We start from the raw sequence: 13189 nt of genomic DNA on the forward strand, positions 1-13189 counted from the left end.
GGCTGTAATTGACTGCAAAGGATTTGCAACCAAGTATTAAAAAGTGAAAGTTTGATTTATGATTATTATTCTGTCCCATTACTTTTGGTCCTTTAACAAGTGGGAGGCACATATGCAAACTGTTGTAATTCCTACACCGTTCACCTGATTTGGATGTAAATACCCTCAAATTAAAGCTGACAGTCTGCAGTTAAAGCACATCTTGTTCGTTTCATTTCAAATCCATTGTGGTGGTGTATAGAGCCAAAAATGTTAGAATTGTGTCGATGGACCTGACTGTATTTATATTTTTTTCTCAATTCTGAATTAATAATTTCTCTGTGGCACCATCTATATTTGTTTACATCATATTTAATCAACCTATTTTTTAAACATAAACCTCTAAGTGTTTGTGAAATCTTCCACCACAAAATGTACTCCACCAATGAAAGCTCATGACTCGGTTTTTATTCTTCTCCTGCTATCAATGGCCGACCCGGTCCCACACTTCATCCATGTCTTTGGGAACCTCTGATCTCCTTATGAACTGTTTCTTCCATGATGAAGATCAGCCATGGAGTATATCTGAGGTGTATATCAGGGTGTGCTTCTTCCCCACATGAGAGCTGGGATGTCCAGCAACATTCATCTAGAGGACATTTCCCACACTCAAGGCACTAATACACCTCTAGGGTTGTGTGGGACCCCTGATGTACAGGAAGACAGGACTTCAGTGAAGAACATTTCCATCACTCAGGACAGGAAAGTGGCTTCTCCGCCTTGTGCAATCTCTGATGTGTGTACAGACTGGACTTCAATGAAAAAAATTTCCCACACTCAGAACAGGAATATGGCTTTTCCCCCGTGTGAGACCTTTCATGCTTGTCGAGATCTGATCTTTTTACAAAACCTTTCCCGCACTCGGAACAAGAATGGGGCTTCTCTCCCGTGTGCAATCTCTGATGACTATAAAGATTGGACTTATCTGAAAAACATTTCCCGCAGTCAGGACAGGAATATGGCTTTTCTCCTGTGTGAGACCTCCGATGTTTGACAAGATAAGTTTTTTGCACAAAACATTTCCCGCACTCAGAACACAAATAAGGCCTCTCTCCTGTGTGCACTTTGTGATGATTATAAAGATTGGCCTTATGTGAAAAACATTTTCCACACTCAGAACAGGAAAGTGGTTTCTCCCCCGTGTGAGATTTTTGATGTCTGTAAAGATTGGACTTCAATGAAAAACATTTCCCGCACTCAGAACAGGAATACGTCTCCTCTCCCGTATGTAATTTCTGATGTCTAGACAAACTTGTCTTATTTGAAAAACATTTCCCGCACTCAGAACAGGAACACGTCTCCTCTCCTGTATGTAATTTCTGATGTCTAGACAAACTTGACTTCTGTGAAAAACATTTCCCGCACTCAGGACAGGAATACGGCTTCTCTACTGTGTGAGATTTTTTGTGCTCATTAAGATAGCATTTAGAACTGGAACCCTTCCCGCACTCAGTACAGGAGAAGCTCTTCCCTGTTAGAAGGCCGGCCCAGGCCCGCACAGTCTGAGGGTCCTCAGGATACGAGAAATCCGATGGTCCATCTACACTGGGTGGTGCCGGATGGACATTGGAGGGAGCCGGGTTTTCTCCTGGACTATACTGTGTGATGTCCTCATCTTCTACTTTCCAGTCTGGAGACAAAGTGAGACAATCCTCGGAGGTTTTCCTCATCTCCCGGCCATGGACTAAAATACAAAGTCAAAGAGGATTACTAGACAGGAGCTGATTGGTTCCCCCATACCAGGACTCCGCCCACATCAGGCAGCTTGGTCTCTGAGGAGCTTACAATTCCACCCTCAAGGGAACTAGGAAAAGCTCCTCTGATCTCCTACCAGGTCATTTCTTCATGGACCTTAGTCAGAGAGTGAGGAAACAACCAGAACTGTCTTTTATAGGAGGGGCAGTGATGAGGGGATTATAGGACGAGGGTCCCCACCCCCTCTATCACTCATCGCCATCTTCCCAGCACAAGAAGTACTGCACTTCCTTATTTAGTCCATGATTTAGTCATGAAGAACAGCGGGGCTGAGCCCCACCAGAGGTCAGAGAGTGAGGATGGGGGGAGAACAACCAAGATGAAGACTGGACTGATCCTGAAGACCACCATCATTGGGGTATTGACTCCTCCCTCATTATCACTTTCTGAGTCAAAAGTTTGAGGATAATATCAAAACAGATATATATTATGTCCAGCTTATAGAAAATGGGTGTAACAAAAGAATACATATTATGTTTTGTGGTATTGGGGAGATTATACTTATGTGGTAGGTGTTTTTTTAATGAGTTGTGCCGATCTAAACTGTATTTTAGGGCATAGCATCCCACTTTTATTAATTAAAATTGAAAATTCACTTGGGCATCAGTGTAACGTAAATGTAAGTGTGATGTGACATAAATGTAAGGTTTGAGTAGCTGAGATGTGATCTGTAGAAATATGGCAATGTAGGTTTAGCTTCAGTCCATGTTATAATAATATAAGATGTGTACAGAATTAAGTCAGAGACATATGGTCACCAATTAGTATCTGAAGGGACAGAGCATGCTCTAGACTGGAGGTGACACCTGAATGCCAATAAGATTTGTCACCTTCTGGAAATCTGGAAGGAAAAGGCTCTAGACGGTTTGGCTTCATGACACAGTGGGAGACCGGAGGTGGTTCCTATGTGTCTGGGAGCTTTGACGTATATACACAGATCAAAGGAATATATTTCATCTCTCATAAAAGCTAAAATATTAGTTGCAGAGAGATGAAAATACAGTTGTGGCCAAAATTATTCAACCCCCACTGAAATTGAGTGTTTTGGCCAGTTTGACATTGCTTTTGATCATTCAGTCATCTTGCTTACATTTACATTAAAGAGGCACTTGTAGGTCAGACAAATATAACATAACAGTTATAATGAAATAACCACAAATGTCTTTTCTGTGCTCACAGCATTATCAGTTTTATTCAACCCCCAAGTGACATTCAATCTTAGTACTTAGTACAGCATCCTTTTACAGTTATAACAGCTTTTAAACGTGAAGCATAGCTTGACACAAGTGTCTTGCAGCGATCTACGGGTATCTTCGCCCATTCTTCATGGGCAAAGGCCTCCAGTTCAGTCACATTCTTAGGCTTGCGCACTGCAACTGCTTTCTTTAAGTCCCACCAGAGGTTCTCAATCGGATTTAAGTCTGGTGACTGCGATGGCCACTCCAAAATGTTCCAGCCTTTCCTCTGCAACCATGCTCTAGTGGACTTGGAGGTATGCTTGGGATCATTGTCCTGTTGAAAGGTCCAACGTCTCCCAAGCCTCAGGTGTGTGACGGACTGCATCACGTTTCCATCCAATATCTCCTGGTACTGAAGAGAATTCATGGTACCTTGCACACGCTGAAGCTTCCCTGTACCTGCAGAAGCAAAACAGCCCCAAAGCATGATTGACCCTCCACCATGCTTCACAGTAGGCAAGGTGTTCTTTTCATCATAGGCCTTGTTCTTCCTCCTCCAAACATAGCGTTGATCCATGGGCCCAAACAGTTCTAATTTTGTTTCATCAGTCCACAGAACACTATCCCACAACTTTTGTGGTTTGTCCACATGGCTTTTGGCATACTGCAGTCGACTCTTCTTATTCTTTGGAGACAGCAAGGGGGTACGCCTGGGAGTTCTGGCACGGAGGCCTTCATTACGCAGTGTGCGTCTTATTGTCTGGGCTGAAACTTCTGTACCCACATCTGACAAATCTTTTCTCAGTTCCTCAGCAGTCACACGGGGACTTCTCTCCACTCTACGCTTCAGGTAGCGCACAGCAGTCGAAGTCAGCATCTTCTTTCTGCCACGACCAGGTAGCGTTTCAACAGTGCCCTTTGCCTTGAATTTGCGAATGATGCTTCCTAAGGTGTCTCTTGGTATGTTTAACATCTTTGCAATCTTCTTATAGCCATTGCCCTTCCTGTGAAGAGAAATCACCTCTTCTCTTGTCTTCCTGGACCATTCTCTTGCCTTCACCATGTTTGTAACCACACCAGTAAATGTCTAGAAGGAGCTGAGTATCACAGTCATTTTAAAGCTGCCTAATTGGTGCTTATTATGCTTGATTGCTGCTCGGTGACATCCACAGGTGTTTTCAATACCTGATGGAAAGCACCTGTATGAACCTCTGTTCTTCAGAGTGGTAGTCTTTAAGGGGTTGAATAATTGTGGCAATGAAGAAACCACATAAGAACCATTTACTACTGTATTACATAAACAATTGATGTCATTTTAGTTGCATTTGGGTAGTTACAACGTCCTTGTAGGATTTGATTCTGAATACAATTCCAAATGTACACTATAGTCCCTAAACCCCTTTACAGCATTGGGGGTTGAATAATTTTGGCCACAACTGTACTTCCTTCTGATTGGACACACTGTAGGCTACATCTGCATGTAGAACTGTATTTGTAGCCTATGTAGAATCCTAGAGAAATGCAGAAAACAGTTATATGGCGCCGGATTGCGACAGCTGAACAGTGACTGGTACTGTCGCGATCGGACTGATGCGCTGGTGTCAGAATTCAATCCCTGACTTGGTGATTCAAACCATTCCTGGTCCAATTGACTTTGGGCATTTCAGTACCCAGGACGTCCTGTTGGCTGGTAAAGGAACACCCCCCAGAGTTGATTGGCCAAGGACTAATGTCCAGCCTACGTCCATATTCCCATAAATTGAGGACCTGGGATATGGTTGGTGCGATTCGTATGGAGCCAGTTCTATTGTCTGGCAGATTGCAGACTTTCTCTGACTTGCTCCAGTCGCAGGATAACTCTTGGTAAAAGTTTTATTTCTTTTTTATTCCCTTTTATTTTGTAGTCAATAGCCAATTGTGTGTCTTCTTGTATTTTCTGTAACTTTTTATACTTTGTACATATTTTATGCACTGCCCACTTTTGGGATATTAAATCATAAATTAATAAGTGATTTCTGGGTACTTAAGCTCGGGCTCATATCTCCGGAGAGATTGGATTGTATTGCAGTGTCTTTATATGCTCGGTCAAGTTCATTTCCAATCTGTATGCAATTGCACTGCATGTTGGCAGATTGCATGCAGATTGTAAAGGTAATAGATCTGCCAGATGGAGATCTGTGTGTGTGTGGTGACCCAGCAGGCCAGTCTGTGGATAAAACTGTTGGGTGGTGGAAAGCTACCGAGTGTGGTGTGTCTGGTGAGGGGGTGTGTGGACAGTGGAAGAGTGATTAACACCGGGGTTCTAGCTTGTAGGATAACTGGAGGAATCCTAGGAGGTTGTGCCGATTGCTAGGCTGCTCCTCAACCCTTAGCGTGCAACAGATTGTATATAAGATTTGTATCTGCCTGTGTGCGGTTGGCCAGCTGGATTGGAGTCTCCCTCTAGTGGTGGCCAGAGGTAGTGCGGCTGTGAAAGTATATCACGGCCGATCTTATATACATATATATTCAAAGTAAGTCCCCCTTATTCCTTCTTTACCCCAAGTCACGGCTGGACGTGCACGCCTCAGTTAGCTAGTCGCTGTGGGCGTGTGGGTTGGATCTATGACAATCAGTTGCCCATGTAGGCGTTCTTTCATCAACAGTCAAACCAAAATACCAAGCCACCTAGCTCCCTTGTCTGCAGCAACACCGCTGTTCTTACCAGCCCCTTTGTCTGTGTTGTCTAGCTTTACCTGTTCACTTGGCTTTTTTAGACTTTAGTTGCAGTGCCCTGCTGCAAAGCCCAATCCCAGCTTCTGGATAGGGGTTCTCCTGACACCCCAATAGGAGCCCTCCTGACTCCTTGAATGCGATCTCCTGTCTCTTGGCTGGCACTCCTCTGACCTCTGTGTAAGACCTTTAGTCTCCCACACTGAGAGCTGTCTCCAATCCTCAGGCTTGAGTATATAAGGGTCCTGCACACCTGTACACTTAGACAGGCTGCAGGCATCATGTAAAATCCGGACACAGGATTTAAAGTTCCGATACAAAACTACAGAATATGGAGAAAACCAGAAACACAGCTTTTTCAAATCAGAAATGATAGTCCAGAACCTCACATTAACTCTCAATGTGAATCCTATGTCATATGCTCCTCTATGTTCACAGTAATAGGGTCTTGCTTGGTCACATACCCCCAAGCAAGACCCTATCCAACTGGAAGACATGAAACACAAACTTCTCACTTTGGCATCTCTGTACAATCCACCACCTAATACCTTCTCCCTGTCACTACCTTCCCTCTTACGTCTGAATGGGAACTCTGCTCTACAGGACCTAATTAGAGCTACCCAAGTCTTCTTTCTGGTGTGCTTCCACAAGCGCCTATCCTGAGACCTTAACAGGGCCCTACCCATCCTTCTACCAGCCCCACTCCCCTTTGGTCTTGGGATCCTCAGGATACTTTTACTTTCTCTGTATATTTTGGTTTTTCTGCTGCCTTTTCCCATCTTCCTGTCCTAAAGCTGTAGGGAACCTCCATTGCCTAACATGGAGACACATTTCTTCTCATTTGTACCAACTTCAACCACTCTTGGTGTACTTTTGGGTTCATCAACCCTTGTGTGGGTACCCTCAGTAACCAAAAACCCATTTAGAATACCATTCCATATTGGTTCACACATTTCCCTGTTACCGTTACCAACGCTATTAGTATTTTCTGGCAGAGAGTCTCCAGCCTCTTTGGCCTCTTGTGGGTGATGGACAGAATTCCTACTACTGCCGCAGCTGTTCTGGACCCTTCTTCTTATGAGGTCTAGTGGTTGAGACCGTATACATGCCATGTACCAACCACTGCTCAGCTGCATCTCGGACCACACCAGCAGGAATGGTTATCATCACACCATCAAATGGAGAGACCTCTAGCCTGTCTGTTATTTCCAATTTCTTTAGCATTTCTGCTGAGCGCCTTCCACACAGGAACAGTCCCTGGAAGCACTCTTGTAGGGAACTGTGAGATCACTTTCCATACAATTAACCAGCACTGAAGTAACCAGTTCCAATTCTGACCAACATTGCTTACTGCCACCTGTACTACCTGGCTCCACGGATTGGTACTCTTCAGTACCAGCTTCTCTATCTGTACCCCCAGGTATACAGCAATTGTGTTTTCACCAATTCCAGCAGTTCCAGTAATGTATCTGTCACCTCTAGACACCCCAAATCCAAACATAAGACCTTTTAAGGGACCTTGAGAGGCAGAGACGTTTAAAGAAAACCTCTTCCTCACTGGAGGGGACTGACATCACTGCCTGGTGCTGCCCCAGAGACTCATATTTATCCTCTCACTTTCAGTAACAGTGAGCCATCCCAAGTCATTATCAGTTACACTGTCATTCTGACCATCAACATTACTCATTTGTTGGGCTGTGGGCAAAATCTCTGCCAAGCATACGCCCTTATCTGGTCCTTCTGACTGGAGAGGGTCAACTTCTGCAGCAGCCAATGTGCCCTCAACTACTGACGGCTCTGAGAACCCTCCATATGGCACATCAACTGTCATGTGCACCCCACTGTCACACATGGAACCTTCCTTCAATCACGCTAAAAATTTTATGGCCAGACTATCCCAGTCTATACTGTCTGTGCTCCAGTCTCCAATCCATCTGCCCAAGGAGACCCAGGCGGACGGAGTGGATTGGCAGTAGACAACTTGCACAAGTCATTTTTAATCACATCAGATAATATGTGGTCTACCATTTGAGTTGGTTACCCATTCTGTTCCACCAGAGCAGTGTCAAAGCTATTCTGGACAACTGCTGGCTTTGACACCCACAGCCCTTGAGAGGTTTCCAGGGATAGGTCTGTAGCACTGCCTCTGGTTGTTATGGGAGATATCCCACTTTCACCATCAACATTAACAGTAATACATTTTTCGTCATCATCCTCGGCATTCCTGACTTGCACAGTCTTAGCCCATTACCAGAATATCTGCGAGAAACACCCTCACCTGTGTGGGCTCCTGAGAGGTCTCCAGGGACACCTCTGTTGCATCCGTTATGGTTACTAGAGGCAATGGCACATATACCTTAGTGGTCACCCCTGACATATCTGCCTCAGCACTCTGCTGACTGTTCTGTTTCATGCACAGGATCTGCAGGTTCTGGTAGATCACAAGCTTAATCATGGCAGCAATGCCAAGCTGCGGGTTCTAAAGCGAGCAAAATCCTCTCCTGTATTAGGAGAGGTATAGACTCGAGAGAGAGATATCACCCCTCCCGGTACAAATCATTAGTAAGACCTCATCTGGAATATGCAGTTCAGTTTTGGACTCCAATTCATATATAGAACATTGGGGAACTGGAGAAAGTACAGAGAAGGGAAACCAAACTGATACGAGGCATGGAGGAGATCAGCTATGAGGAAAGATTAGAGGAACTGAATGTATTCTCTACAGAGAAGAGGAGATTAAGGGGGGATATGATCTCCATGTATAATACATAAGGGGGGATATGATCTCCATGTATAATACATAAGGGGGATATGATCTCCATGTATAATACATAAGGGGGGGATATGATCTCCATGTATAATACATAAGGGGGATATGATCTCCATGTATATTACATAAGGGGGGATATGCTCTCCATGTATAATACATAAGGGGGGATATGATCTCCATGTATAATACATAAGGGGGGATATGATCTCCATGTATAATACATAAGGGGGGATATGATCACCATGTATAATACATAAGGGGGGATATGATCTCCATGTATAATACATAAGGGGGGATATGATCTCCATGTATAATACATAAGGGGGGGATATGATCACCATGTATAATACATAAGGGGGGATATGATCTCCATGTATAATACATAAGGGGGATATGATCTCCATGTATAATACATAAGGGGGGGATATGATCTCCATGTATAATACATAAGGGGGATATGATCTCCATGTATATTACATAAGGGGGGATATGCTCTCCATGTATAATACATAAGGGGGGATATGATCTCCATGTATAATACATAAGGGGGGATATGATCTCCATGTATAATACATAAGGGGGGATATGATCACCATGTATAATACATAAGGGGGGATATGATCTCCATGTATAATACATAAGGGGGGATATGATCTCCATGTATAATACATAAGGGGGGATATGATCTCCATGTATAATACATAAGGGGGGATATGATCTCCATGTATAATACATAAGGGGGGATATGATCTCCATGTATAATACATAAGGGGGGATATGATCTCCATGTATAATACATAAGGGGGGATATGATCTCCATGTATAATACATAAGAGGGGATATGCTCTCCATGTATAATACATAAGGGGGGATATGATCTCCATGTATAATACATAAGGGGGATATGATCTCCATGTATAATACATAAGGGGGATATGATCTCCATGTATAATACATAAGGGGGGGATATGTTCTCCATGTATAATACATAAGGGGGATATGATCTCCATGTATAATACATAAGGGGGATATGATCTCCATGTATAATACATAAGGGGGGATATGATCTCCATGTATAATACATAAGGGGGGGATATGATCTCCATGTATAATACATAAGGGGGGATATGATCTCCATGTATAATACATAAGGGGGATATGATCTCCATGTATAATACATAAGGGGGATATGATCTCCATGTATAATACATAAGGGGGGATATGATATCCATGTATAATACATAAGGGGGGATATGATATCCATGTATAATACATAAGGGGGGATATGATATCCATGTATAATACATAAGGGGGGATATGATATCCATGTATAATACATAAGGGGGGATATGATATCCATGTATAATACATAAGGGGGGATATGATATCCATGTATAATACATAAGGGGGGATATGATATCCATGTATAATACATGAGGGGGGATATGATCTCCATGTATAATACATGAGGGGGGATATGATCTCCATGTATAATACATAAAAGGGGATATGATCTCCATGTATAATACATAAGGGGGATATGATCTCCATGTATAATACATAAGGGGGGATATGATCTCCATGTATAATACATAAGGGGGGTATAATCTCCATGTATAATACATAAGGGGGGATATGATCTCCATGTATAATACATAAGGGGGGATATGATCTCCATGTATAATACATAAGGGGGGATATGATCTCCATGTATAATACATAAGGGGGGATATGATCTCCATGTATAATACATAAGGGGGGTATAATCTCCATGTATAATACATAAGGGGGGTATAATCTCTATGTATAATATATAAGGGGGGGATATGATCACCATGTATAATACATAAGGGGGATATGATCTCCATGTATAATACATAAGGGGGATATGATCTCCATGTATAATACATAAGGGGGATATGATCTCCATGTATAATAAGGGGGGATATGATCTCCATGTATAATACATAAGGGGGATGTGATCTCCATGTATAATACATAAGGGGGATATGATCTCCATGTATAATACATAAGGGGGATGTGATCTCCATGTATAATACATAAGGGGGATATGATCTCCATGTATAATACATAAGGGGGATATGATCTCATAAAGGGGGGATATGATCACCATGTATAATACATAAGGGGGATGTGATCTCCATGTATAATACATAAGGGGGATATGATCTCCATGTATAATACATAAGGGGGATATGATCTCCATGTATAATACATAAGGGGGATATGATCTCCATGTATAATACATAAGGGGGATATGATCTCATAAAGGGGGGATATGATCACCATGTATAATACATAAGGGGGATATGATCTCCATTTATAATAATAAAGGGGGGGATATGATCTCCATGTATAATACATAAGGGGGGATATGATCTCCATGTATAATACATAAGGGGGGATATGATCTCCATGTATAATACATAAAGGGGGATATCATCTCCATGTATAATACACAAGGGGGGTATGATCTCCATGTATAATACATGAGGGGGATATGATCTCCATGTATAATACATGAGGGGGATATGATCTCCATGTATAATACACAAGGGGGATATGATCTCCATGTATAATACACAAGGGGGATATGATCTCCATGTATAATACATAAGGGGGGATATGATCTCCATGTATAATACATAAGGGGGGATATGATCTCCATGTATAATACATAAGGGGGGATAAGATCTCCATGTATAATACATAAGGGGGGATATGATCTCCATGTATAACACATAAGGGGGGATAAGATCTCCATGTATAATACATAAGGGGGGATATGATCTCCATGTATAACACATAAGGGGGGATATGATCTCCATGTATAATACATAAGGGGGGATATGATCTCCATGTATAATACATAAGGGGGGATATGATCTCCATGTATAAATACATCAGTGGTTCATATAGTGAACTCGGTGTAGTTTTTCCCCCTGAGGTCATCACAGAGGACAAGGGGGAACTCTTTACTTCTGGAGGAAAATAAATTTAATCTTCAAACACGGAAAGGTTTTTTCACAGTGAGAGCTGTGAGAATGTGGAATAGACTCCCTCAATAGTTGGTTGTGGCCAGCTCAGTGGATTGCTGGGGTAAAGTCCTGGATTCTTTCTTGGATACAAAGAATATAACTGGATATAACTGTTACGGTGTGACAGATGCTGCCTGCTCCCCTCATGGCTCACCTTCACCCCCCCCATCTACCGCTCATCCTGTTGTGGCCCTTTGAAGCCAAGCCACCCAGGAAAAGAGGTGCGACTCCCGTCACCTCTGTCACTTATCTTCCCCCATCCGCCTCAGCTGGAGAGAGGAAGATAGTTCCCCACAGTGAGGTTCACACCTCTCCATGAGATGTTCTGGGCCACAGCAGTCAGCCTGACACCACAGACCATGCAATTCCTCCTAATTCTGATAAGCTGGCCCTTGGGTATATTACAGAGCCATGGTGGATAATGGCAACTCCCTATTGGTATGTAACCATTTCGGTCGACTGTTTTAAAAAAGTTTTAGTAACATATGTCCCATTACTGACTCTAATATTTAAATCTAAAAAATGTATCTCTTTATTATCCACTTCTCATGTAAAAACAATCTTCTTATTATTCTGATTTAATTTATTCAGAAAACCCATTAAGGTGGAAAGTTCACCTTCCCAGATAATAACCACATCATCAATATATCTCTTAAATAATCTCAATTCCTCTGGGTAATTTTTATATACTTCTTCTTCCCAGTGGGCCATAAAAAGGTTTGCGACACTCAGCACAAACCTTGCTCCCATTGCCACCCCTCGTATCTGTTTATATTATATGTTGTTATGCCAGAAATGGTTATGACCCAAAAAAAAATCAAGGCACTCCAATAGGTAATTTCTTTGGGTCCAGGATAAATGACTGTATTGCCTCAATCCCCAACCAACTGACTCCAATGCATCCTATGTCCTATAATCGTATAGAGGGAAGAAACATCCGCACAGGCCATATATACATTGGTCCCCCTACCAAACCCTCAAGTAATTGTATTAGGTGCTTAGTATCTATTAAAAAGGACTTTGTCTTCTTAACCACTGGTTGTAAAAAATCATCTATATACTGGCCCAGTGTAACAGCGTATATTCGTTTTTTCCCCTTTGTTTTTAAGTATTGCCCCTCTTCGTATTTTTATTTATTTATCCATTAAAGCATTGTTTCTTTGTCAGGGTGGGTGTTATGGGGAGATTTCAAGGTTTGTCACTGAGATGCTGTGCTGCACCTATGTTTTATTTATTCTCTGGCATTTGGTGCATTGAGGTTGTCACCGTGGGTATATGATAGCGATACTTGGCTCCGGTAACATGGCCGCCGGCATTATTAGTGCTGGGAGGAGAAGCGGTTACCGTGGAGATTGGGAACAGAGTGGTATAAAAGGAGTGAGCTGCGCACCGATAGCGATACCCCAAGGAAGTCACGAGGTTGGTGACGTAACGCGTAGGTACGCCGTGACGCAGCTTCCGGTGCGCTGTGACGTACTTCCGGCATCAGACGCCATTTTGAGGAACCTGAAAGTCCCCAATTTTTGATGCAGTATACCTAGACATGAGGGGTCTGCTGTTGCTGTTACGATTCTAATGTGAGTGGGCATTTTTATTTGGTATAACCTACTATAATATGGAAGTTTTTTCTCTCACCCTGTGGGGTGTGAGATATTTTTAACAGAAAACCTTCCCGT

At 42.6% G+C, this 13189-nt stretch overlaps 1 pseudogene; it reads right to left on the reverse strand.

The window, feature by feature from the left end:
* Positions 1 to 245: 245 nt before the first annotated feature.
* LOC149460805 (uncharacterized) overlaps positions 246 to 13189 on the reverse strand; it is a 40551-nt pseudogene continuing 27607 nt past the window's right edge.

The sequence above is a fragment of the Staurois parvus genome, unplaced genomic scaffold (assembly GCF_062004578.1).
Source record: "Staurois parvus isolate SC_StPar_1 unplaced genomic scaffold, SC_StPar_1.0 ptg000221l, whole genome shotgun sequence".
Taxonomy (NCBI): Eukaryota; Metazoa; Chordata; class Amphibia; order Anura; family Ranidae; genus Staurois; species Staurois parvus.